The following is a 10,000-nucleotide window of genomic DNA, read 5'->3' as shown; positions in this document are numbered from 1 at the left end:
CAAGTCCCCAAACGGCAGCCCGGTTTTGAGCCACTAGTGTCGGCCTATAAGTCCCCAAACACCGGCCCGGTTTTACGACCACTAGTCCCCCAACACTAGCCCGGGATTCAGCCACTAGTGGCGGGCACAATTCCCCAAACACCGGTCCGATAATACGCGCGCATATCCCCAAACACCGGCCCGATAATACGCGCGCATATCCCCAAACACCGGCCCGGATTTCAGCCACTAGTGGCGGGCACAAGTCCCCCAACACTAGCCAAGTTCTCAGCCACTAGTGGCGGGCACAATTCCCCAAACACCGGTCCGATAATACGCGCGCATATCCCCAAACACCGGCCCGATAATACGCGCACAATTCCCCAAACACCGGCGCGGATTTCAGCCACTATTGGAGGGCACAAGTCCCCCAACACTAGCCCAGTTCTCAGCCACTAGTGGCGGGCACAATTCCCCAAACACCGGTCCGATAATACGCGCGCATATCCCCAAACACCGGCCCGATAATACGCGCACAATTCCCCAAACACCGGTCCGATAATACGCGCGCATATCCCCAAACACCGGCCCGATAATACGCGCGCATATCCCCAAACACCGGCCCGGATTTCAGCCACTAGTGGCGGGCACAAGTCCCCCAACACTAGCCAAGTTCTCAGCCACTAGTGGCGGGCACAATTCCCCAAACACCGGTCCGATAATACGCGCGCATATCCCCAAACACCGGCCCGATAATACGCGCACAATTCCCCAAACACCGGCGCGGATTTCAGCCACTATTGGAGGGCACAAGTCCCCCAACACTAGCCCAGTTCTCAGCCACTAGTGGCGGGCACAATTCCCCAAACACCGGTCCGATAATACGCGCGCATATCCCCAAACACCGGTCCGATAATACGCGCGCATATCCCCAAACACCGGCCCGATAATACGCGCACAATTCCCCAAACACCGGCGCGGATTTCAGCCACTATTGGCGGGCACAAGTCCCCCAACACTAGCCCGGGATTCAGCCACTAGTGGCGGGCACGATTCCCCAAACACCGGTCCGATAATACGCGCGCATATCCCCAAACACCGGCCCGATAATACGCGCACAATTCCCCAAACACCGGCGCGGATTTCAGCCACTATTGGCGGGCACAAGTCCCCCAACACTAGCCCGGGATTCAGCCACTAGTGGCGGGCACGATTCCCCAAACACCGGTCCGATAATACGCGCGCATATCCCCAAACACCGGCCCGATAATACGCGCACAATTCCCCAAACACCGGCGCGGATTTCAGCCACTATTGGCGGGCACAAGTCCCCCAACACTAGCCCGGGATTCAGCCACTAGTGGCGGGCACGATTCCCCAAACACCGGTCCGATAATACGCGCGCAATTCCCCAAACACCGGCCCGATAAAACGCGCACAATTCCCCAAACACCGGCCCGATAATACGCGCGCATATCCCCAAACACCGGCCCGATAATACGCGCACAATTCCCCAAACACCGGCCCGGATTTCAGCCACTAGTGGCGGGCACAATTCCCCAAACACCGGCCCGATAATACGCGCACAATTCCCCAAACACCGGCCCGATAATACGCGCACAATTCCCCAAACACCGGCCCGGATTTCAGCCACTATTGGCGGGCACAAGTCCCCCAACACTAGCCCGGGATTCAGCCACTAGTGGCGGGCACGATTCCCCAAACACCGGTCCGATAATACGCGCGCATATCCCCAAACACCGGCCCGATAATACGCGCACAATTCCCCAAACACCGGCGCGGATTTCAGCCACTATTGGCGGGCACAAGTCCCCCAACACTAGCCCGGGATTCAGCCACTAGTGGCGGGCACGATTCCCCAAACACCGGTCCGATAATACGCGCGCATATCCCCAAACACCGGCCCGATAATACGCGCACAATTCCCCAAACACCGGCGCGGATTTCAGCCACTATTGGCGGGCACAAGTCCCCCAACACTAGCCCGGGATTCAGCCACTAGTGGCGGGCACGATTCCCCAAACACCGGTCCGATAATACGCGCGCATATCCCCAAACACCGGCCCGATAATACGCGCACAATTCCCCAAACACCGGCGCGGATTTCAGCCACTATTGGCGGGCACAAGTCCCCCAACACTAGCCCGGGATTCAGCCACTAGTGGCGGGCACGATTCCCCAAACACCGGTCCGATAATACGCGCGCATATCCCCAAACACCGGCCCGATAATACGCGCACAATTCCCCAAACACCGGCCCGGATTTCAGCCACTAGTGGCGGGCACAATTCCCCAAACACCGGCCCGATAATACGCGCGCAAATCCCCAAACACCGGCCCGATAATACGCGCACAATTCCCCAAACACCGGCCCGATAATACGCGCGCAATTCCCCAAACACCGGCCCGATAATACGCGCGCAATTCCCCAAACACCGGCCCGATAATACGCGCACATTTCCCCAAACACCGGCGCGGATTTCAGCCACTATTGGCGGGCACAAGTCCCCCAACACTAGCCCGGGATTCAGCCACTAGTGGCGGGCACAATTCCCCAAACACCGGTCCGATAATACGCGCGCATATCCCCAAACACCGGCCCGATAATACGCGCACAATTCCCCAAACACCGGCCCGATAATACGCGCACAATTCCCCAAACACCAGCCGGGGACCGGCCCACAGGAGGCGGCAGCCGGTCCCCAAACACCAGCCGGGGACCGGCCCACAAGAGGCGGCAGCCGGTCCCCAAACACCGGCCGGGGACCGGCCCACAAGAGGCGGCAGCCGGTCCCCAAACACCAGCCGGGGACCGGCCCACAAGAGGCGGCAGCCGGTCCCCAAACACCGGCCGGGGACCGGCCCACAGGAGGCGGCAGCCGGTCCCCAAACACCAGCCGGGGACCGGCCCACAGGAGGCGGCAGCCGGTCCCCAAACACTGGCCGGGGAGTGGCACAAATTCTAAGTCCCACGAGCCCCTGGTGACCCGACAATCGGACTTAGTGCAATTTTCCAAGTGCTGCAAGCCAATGTTGGCCCGACAAGTCCCCAAACGGCAGCCCGGTTTTGAGCCACTAGTGTCGGCCTATAAGTCCCCAAACACCGGCCCGGTTTTACGACCACTAGTCCCCCTACACTAGCCCGGGATTCAGCCACTAGTGGCGGGCACAATTCCCCAAACACCGGCCCGGATTTCAGCCACTAGTGGCGGGCACAAGTCCCCCAACACTAGCCCAGTTCTCAGCCACTAGTGGCGGGCACAATTCCCCAAACACCGGTCCGATAATACGCGCGCATATCTTCAAACACCGGCCCGATAATACGCGCACAATTCCCCAAACACCGGCGCGGATTTCAGCCACTATTGGCGGGCACAAGTCCCCCAACACTAGCCCGGGATTCAGCCACTAGTGGCGGGCACGATTCCCCAAACACCGGTCCGATAATACGCGCGCATATCCCCAAACACCGGCCCGATAAAACGCGCACAATTCCCCAAACACCGGCGCGGATTTCAGCCACTATTGGCGGGCACAAGTCCCCCAACACTAGCCCGGGATTCAGCCACTAGTGGCGGGCACGATTCCCCAAACACCGGTCCGATAATACGCGCGCATATCCCCAAACACCGGCCCGATAAAACGCGCACAATTCCCCAAACACCGGCGCGGATTTCAGCCACTATTGGCGGGCACAAGTCCCCCAACACTAGCCCGGGATTCAGCCACTAGTGGCGGGCACAATTCCCCAAACACCGGTCCGATAATACGCGCGCATATCCCCAAACACCGGCCCGATAATACGCGCGCAATTCCCCAAACACCGGCCCGGATTTCAGCCACTAGTGGCGGGCACAAGTCCCCCAACACTAGCCCGGGATTCAGCCACTAGTGGCGGGCACGATTCCCCAAACACCGGTCCGATAATACGCGCGCATATCCCCAAACACCGGCCCGATAATACGCGCACAATTCCCCAAACACCGGCGCGGATTTCAGCCACTATTGGAGGGCACAAGTCCCCCAACACTAGCCAAGTTCTCAGCCACTAGTGGCGGGCACAATTCCCCAAACACCGGTCCGATAATACGCGCGCATATCCCCAAACACCGGCCCGATAATACGCGCACAATTCCCCAAACACCGGCGCGGATTTCAGCCACTATTGGCGGGCACAAGTCCCTCAACACTAGCCCGGGATTCAGCCACTAGTGGCGGGCACGATTCCCCAAACACCGGTCCGATAATACGCGCGCATATCCCCAAACACCGGCCCGATAATACGCGCACAATTCCCCAAACACCGGCCCGGATTTCAGCCACTAGTGGCGGGCACAAGTCCCCCAACACTAGCCAAGTTCTCAGCCACTAGTGGCGGGCACAATTCCCCAAACACCGGTCCGATAATACGCGCGCATATCCCCAAACACCGGCCCGATAATACGCGCACAATTCCCCAAACACCGGCGCGGATTTCAGCCACTATTGGCGGGCACAAGTCCCTCAACACTAGCCCGGGATTCAGCCACTAGTGGCGGGCACGATTCCCCAAACACCGGTCCGATAATACGCGCGCATATCCCCAAACACCGGCCCGATAATACGCGCACAATTCCCCAAACACCGGCGCGGATTTCAGCCACTATTGGCGGGCACAAGTCCCTCAACACTAGCCCGGGATTCAGCCACTAGTGGCGGGCACGATTCCCCAAACACCGGTCCGATAATACGCGCGCATATCCCCAAACACCGGCCCGATAATACGCGCACAATTCCCCAAACACCGGCCCAGATTTCAGCCACTAGTGGCGGGCACAAGTCCCCCAACACTAGCCCGGGATTCAGCCACTAGTGGCGGGCACAAGTCCCCAAACACTAGCCAAGTTCTCAGCCACTAGTGGCGGGCACAATTCCCCAAACACCGGTCCGATAATACGCGCGCATATCCCCAAACACCGGCCCGATAATACGCGCACAATTCCCCAAACACCGGCGCGGATTTCAGCCACTATTGGCGGGCACAAGTCCCCCAACACTAGCCCGGGATTCAGCCACTAGTGGCGGGCACAATTCCCCAAACACCGGTCCGATAATACGCGCGCATATCCCCAAACACCGGCCCGATAATATGCGCACAATTCCCCAAACACCGGCCCGGATTTCAGCCACTAGTGGCGGGCACAAGTCCCCAAACACTAGCCAAGTTCTCAGCCACTAGTGGCGGGCACAATTCCCCAAACACCGGCCCGATAATACGCGCGCAAATCCCCAAACACCGGCCCGATAATACGCGCACAATTCCCCAAACACCGGCCCGATAATACGCGCGCAATTCCCCAAACACCGGCCCGATAATACGCGCGCAATTCCCCAAACACCGGCCCGATAATACGCGCACATTTCCCCAAACACCGGCGCGGATTTCAGCCACTATTGGCGGGCACAAGTCCCCCAACACTAGCCCGGGATTCAGCCACTATTGGCGGGCACAAGTCCCCCAACACTAGCCCGGGATTCAGCCACTAGTGGCGGGCACGATTCCCCAAACACCGGCCCGGCGCTGAGTATATGGCCTCCGAAAGGCCCATACATTCAGACGGGTCCATGTATTTTCAACGACAGCAGCAGTACCGCCAAAATCCATGCAGCGGCGCTGGATTTATGGCCTCCGAAAGGCCCATTCATTCAGACGGGTCCATGTATTTTCAGCGACAGCCGCAGTACCGCCAAAATCCATGCAGAGGCGCTGAGTTTATGGCCTCCGAAAGGCCCATTCATTCAGACGGGTCCATGTATTTTCAGCGACAGCAGCAGTACCGCCAAAATCCATGCAGCGGCGCTGTATTTATGGCCTCCGAAAGGCCCATTCATTACCAACGGGGCTGCAGTAGCATCCCGCGGCCACGCAGGGGCAGATATTGTGAGGGAATTACATGGTAGTGGACGGAGCGCCCATGCATTTCCAATGGGAGTGCAGTACCTCAAAAATCCGCTCCAAGCCACCGAACTTGAGGGCCCGACGTTCCCTCAACACTAGCCCAGTGCAATCGACATTTCGTTCTGTGTACATTGTTACACAGAATGACAATACAAGGGAATTATTATTATTATTATTATAATTATGATGTATTCAGCCACTAGTGGCGGGCACAATACCCCAAACACTGGCCCGGCGCTGGCTGAGTTTATGGCCTCCGAAAGGCCCATACATTCAGACGGGTCCATGTATTTTCAGTTTTCCGTAGCAGGTGTGATTGTTTGTTTAATTAGGTAGTTTGTGTTGGTGACGGTGTTCCTAACTGTGGTGGCTTGTTTGTAGAATGTGGGGCCCTGCGTTTGTGTTATGTTGATTTCTGGTAATTTACTTTTTACTAAGTAGTCTTTCAGGTTTTTGTTTCTTTTAAAGGCTGAGATGATTTTGTAATCTTGGATTATGCTTGTGTTCTGTAGTGTCTGATTTATATTTTGTCCATTCATTCAGACGGGTCCATGTATTTTCAGCGACAGCCGCAGTACCGCCAAAATCCATGCAGCGGCGCTGGATTTATGGCCTCCGAAAGGCCCATTCATTCAGACGGGTCCATGTATTTTCAGCGACAGCCGCAGTACCGCCAAAATCCATGCAGAGGCGCTGAGTTTATGGCCTCCGAAAGGCCCATACATTCAGACGGGTCCATGTATTTTCAGCGACAGCCGCAGTACCGCCAAAATCCATGCAGCGGCGCTGGATTTATAGCCTCCGAAAGGCCCATTCATTCCCAACGGGGCTGCAGTAGCATCCCGCGGCCACGCGGGGGCAGATATTGTGAGGGAATTACATGGTAGTGGACGGAGCGCCCATGCATTTCCAATGGGAGTGCAGTACCTCAAAAATCCGCTCCAAGCCACCGAACTTGAGGGCCCGACGTTCCCTCAACACTAGCCCAGTGCAATCGACATTTCGTTCTGTGTACATTGTTACACAGAATGACAATACAAGGGAATTATTATTATTATTATTATAATTATGATGTATTCAGCCACTAGTGGCGGGCACAATACCCCAAACACTGGCCCGGCGCTGGCTGAGTTTATGGCCTCCGAAAGGCCCATACATTCAGACGGGTCCATGTATTTTCAGTTTTCCGTAGCAGGTGTGATTGTTTGTTTAATTAGGTAGTTTGTGTTGGTGACGGTGTTCCTAACTGTGGTGGCTTGTTTGTAGAATGTGGGGCCCTGCGTTTGTGTTATGTTGATTTCTGGTAATTTACTTTTTACTAAGTAGTCTTTCAGGTTTTTGTTTCTTTTAAAGGCTGAGATGATTTTGTAATCTTGGATTATGCTTGTGTTCTGTAGTGTCTGATTTATATTTTGTCCATTCATTCAGACGGGTCCATGTATTTTCAGCGACAGCCGCAGTACCGCCAAAATCCATGCAGCGGCGCTGAGTTTATGGCCTCCGAAAGGCCCATTCATTCAGACGGGTCCATGTATTTTCAGCGACAGCCGCAGTACCGCCAAAATCCATGCAGCGGCGCTGGGTTTATGGAATCCGAAAGGCCCATTCATTCAGACGGGTCCATGTATTTTCAACGACAGCCGCAGTACCGCCAAAATCCATGCAGCGGCGCTGTATTTATGGCCTCCGAAAGGCCCATTCATTCCCAACGGGGCTGCAGTAGCATCCCGCGGCCACGCAGGGGCAGATATTGTGAGGGAATTACATGGTAGTGGACGGAGCGCCCATGCATTTCCAATGGGAGTGCAGTACCTCAAAAATCCGCTCCAAGCCACCGAACTTGAGGGCCCGACGTTCCCTCAACACTAGCCCAGTGCAATCGACATTTCGTTCTGTGTACATTGTTACACAGAATGACAATACAAGGGAATTATTATTATTATTATTATTATTATGTATTCAGCCACTAGTGACGGGCACAATTCCCCAAACACTGGCCCGGCGCTGAGTTTATGGCCTCCGAAAGGCCCATACATTCAGACGGGTCCATGTATTTTCAGTTTTCCCTAGTAGGTGTGATTGTTTGTTTAATTAGGTAGTTTGTGTTGGTGACGGTGTTCCTAACTGTGGTGGCTTGTTTGTAGAATGTGGGGCCCTGCGTTTGTGTTATGTTGATTTCTGGTAATTTACTTTTTACTAAGTAGTCTTTCAGGTTTTTGTTTCTTTTAAAGGCTGAGATGATTTTGTAATCTTGGATTATGCTTGTGTTCTGTAGTGTCTGATTTATATTTTGTCCATTCATTCAGACGGGTCCATGTATTTTCAGCGACAGCCGCAGTACCGCCAAAATCCATGCAGCGGCGCTGAGTTTATGGCCTCCGAAAGGCCCATTCATTCAGACGGGTCCATGTATTTTCAGCGACAGCCGCAGTACCGCCAAAATCCATGCAGCGGCGCTGGGTTTATGGAATCCGAAAGGCCCATTCATTCAGACGGGTCCATGTATTTTCAACGACAGCCGCAGTACCGCCAAAATCCATGCAGCGGCGCTGTATTTATGGCCTCCGAAAGGCCCATTCATTCCCAACGGGGCAGCAGTAGCATCGCGCGGCCACGCGGGGGCAGATATTGTGAGGGAATTACATTGTAGTGGACGGAGCGCCCATGTATTCCTATGGGCAATGCATTTCCAATGGGAGTGCAGTACCTCAAAAATCCGCTAGAGGGCCCCAAACTTGAGGGCCCGGCGTTCCCTCAAGTGCCGATTTTATACCCCCTTCTCCAGCCGACAGCCAGAATTATATTAGGGACTCGCAATTTTGAGAGGTGAGCACCAGGGCTAATCAGCGGCCACCCGTGACCATTGAGTCCGACAGAGCAGAGGCTAGGGGCGGCCTCGCATCTCGCAATTACCGAGGGAAGATGCCGGTTCTCGAAAAATTTCTAAGTTTTTCAAATTTTAAAGTATTGAAGTATTTAGGGCGCTTCCCGCGGCCCTGGCTTTTGCATGTACCCCTCTAAGCTCCGGTTCTCGAAAAATGTCTAAGTTTTTCAAACTTTAAAGTATTGAAGCCGGACTTCCGCGGAGGCTGACAGGGGGCCTCCATCGAAGCACCCTTCACCCCCGGGTGAGCCGGCGTCGGCCCACGGGCCTGCCGGTTCCCCAACTGAGCGATTGGCACACGAGACCCGCCTCGGAGGGCCCACGTCGGCCGGCGCAAGCCGGTGTTCGGGCGTGCGGCTCCTCCGGCTTTGCGGGTCAAGCTCCAGCGCCGAGGATACTAGGCAAACGTTGGGCCCCCCCGAGCCGAGTGGATACCCGCCTCAGAAAGAGCTGGGGCGGTACGTACGGACGGCCTCACTAAGAGGGAACGGAAGCTACTAAAGCACACGTATAACTGTCCGATGTGCGAACGAAAGTGAGGCCGGACGAATCCGATACGAGTTACGAGTGAGGCGGGATCCACGGCTGGCACTCGCGGGGCCCTCTTGCGAAACCATGCCTCGGCGTGAACCTTTTGGCGGCAGAACCAAGACGAACCGAGGTCGAGCTTCCGTCTCGAGCCACACCCAGACGTCCGACCGTCGCGGAGCCCGACGCCACGCGTGCTAGGGCTCCGCGCGAAACATCGTTTCACGACACCCGCTCGTCAGCCCGTCCGAACGTATACGAGTGTCGCGCGGCCCCCCGGGCCCGGCTGTAGCCACAGCCTCGTCCCGGACCAGGGCCGCACCGCCACCAGCAGCGCCCCCCCGGCGGCAGACGCACTCTGGTTGATCCTGCCAGTAGCATATGCTTGTTTTCAAGATTAAGCCATGCATGTCTAAGTACGAATGGCCAGTACAGTGAAACTGCGAACGGCTCATTAAATCAGTTATGGTTCCTTTGATCGCTCCACCGTTACTTGGATAACTGTGGCAAATCCAGAGCTAATACATGCAAACGAGCGCCGACTCGCGGGCGGGGCTCCGGCCTCGCCCCGGGGACGCGTGCATTTATCAGACACAAAAACCCACGCGGTGTCCGGCGGGCGGGGGCTCAGCCGTCGCGCGCGTCCCCCG

At 56.1% G+C, this 10,000-nt stretch overlaps 1 non-coding gene across 1 annotated transcript in view; it reads left to right on the top strand.

Moving 5' to 3' along the window:
- The first annotated feature begins 9,705 nt into the window (after positions 1-9,705).
- The window catches only part of LOC148345338 (18S ribosomal RNA), a 1,987-nt gene continuing 1,692 nt past the window's right edge, over positions 9,706-10,000 (top strand). Inside the window, exon 1 of the ribosomal RNA XR_015848668.1 lies at positions 9,706-10,000. This exon is cut by the window's right edge and continues 1,692 nt beyond it. This is a non-coding gene — a ribosomal RNA (18S ribosomal RNA).

This window comes from Urocampus carinirostris, unplaced genomic scaffold (genome assembly GCF_059441175.1).
Source record: "Urocampus carinirostris isolate Australia breed hairy pipefish unplaced genomic scaffold, RoL_Ucar_1.0 HiC_scaffold_53, whole genome shotgun sequence".
In the NCBI taxonomy this organism is placed as follows: Eukaryota; Metazoa; Chordata; class Actinopteri; order Syngnathiformes; family Syngnathidae; genus Urocampus; species Urocampus carinirostris.
The sequence above is the reverse complement of the archived record's forward strand: the minus strand, read 5'-3'. Positions and strand labels throughout refer to the sequence as shown.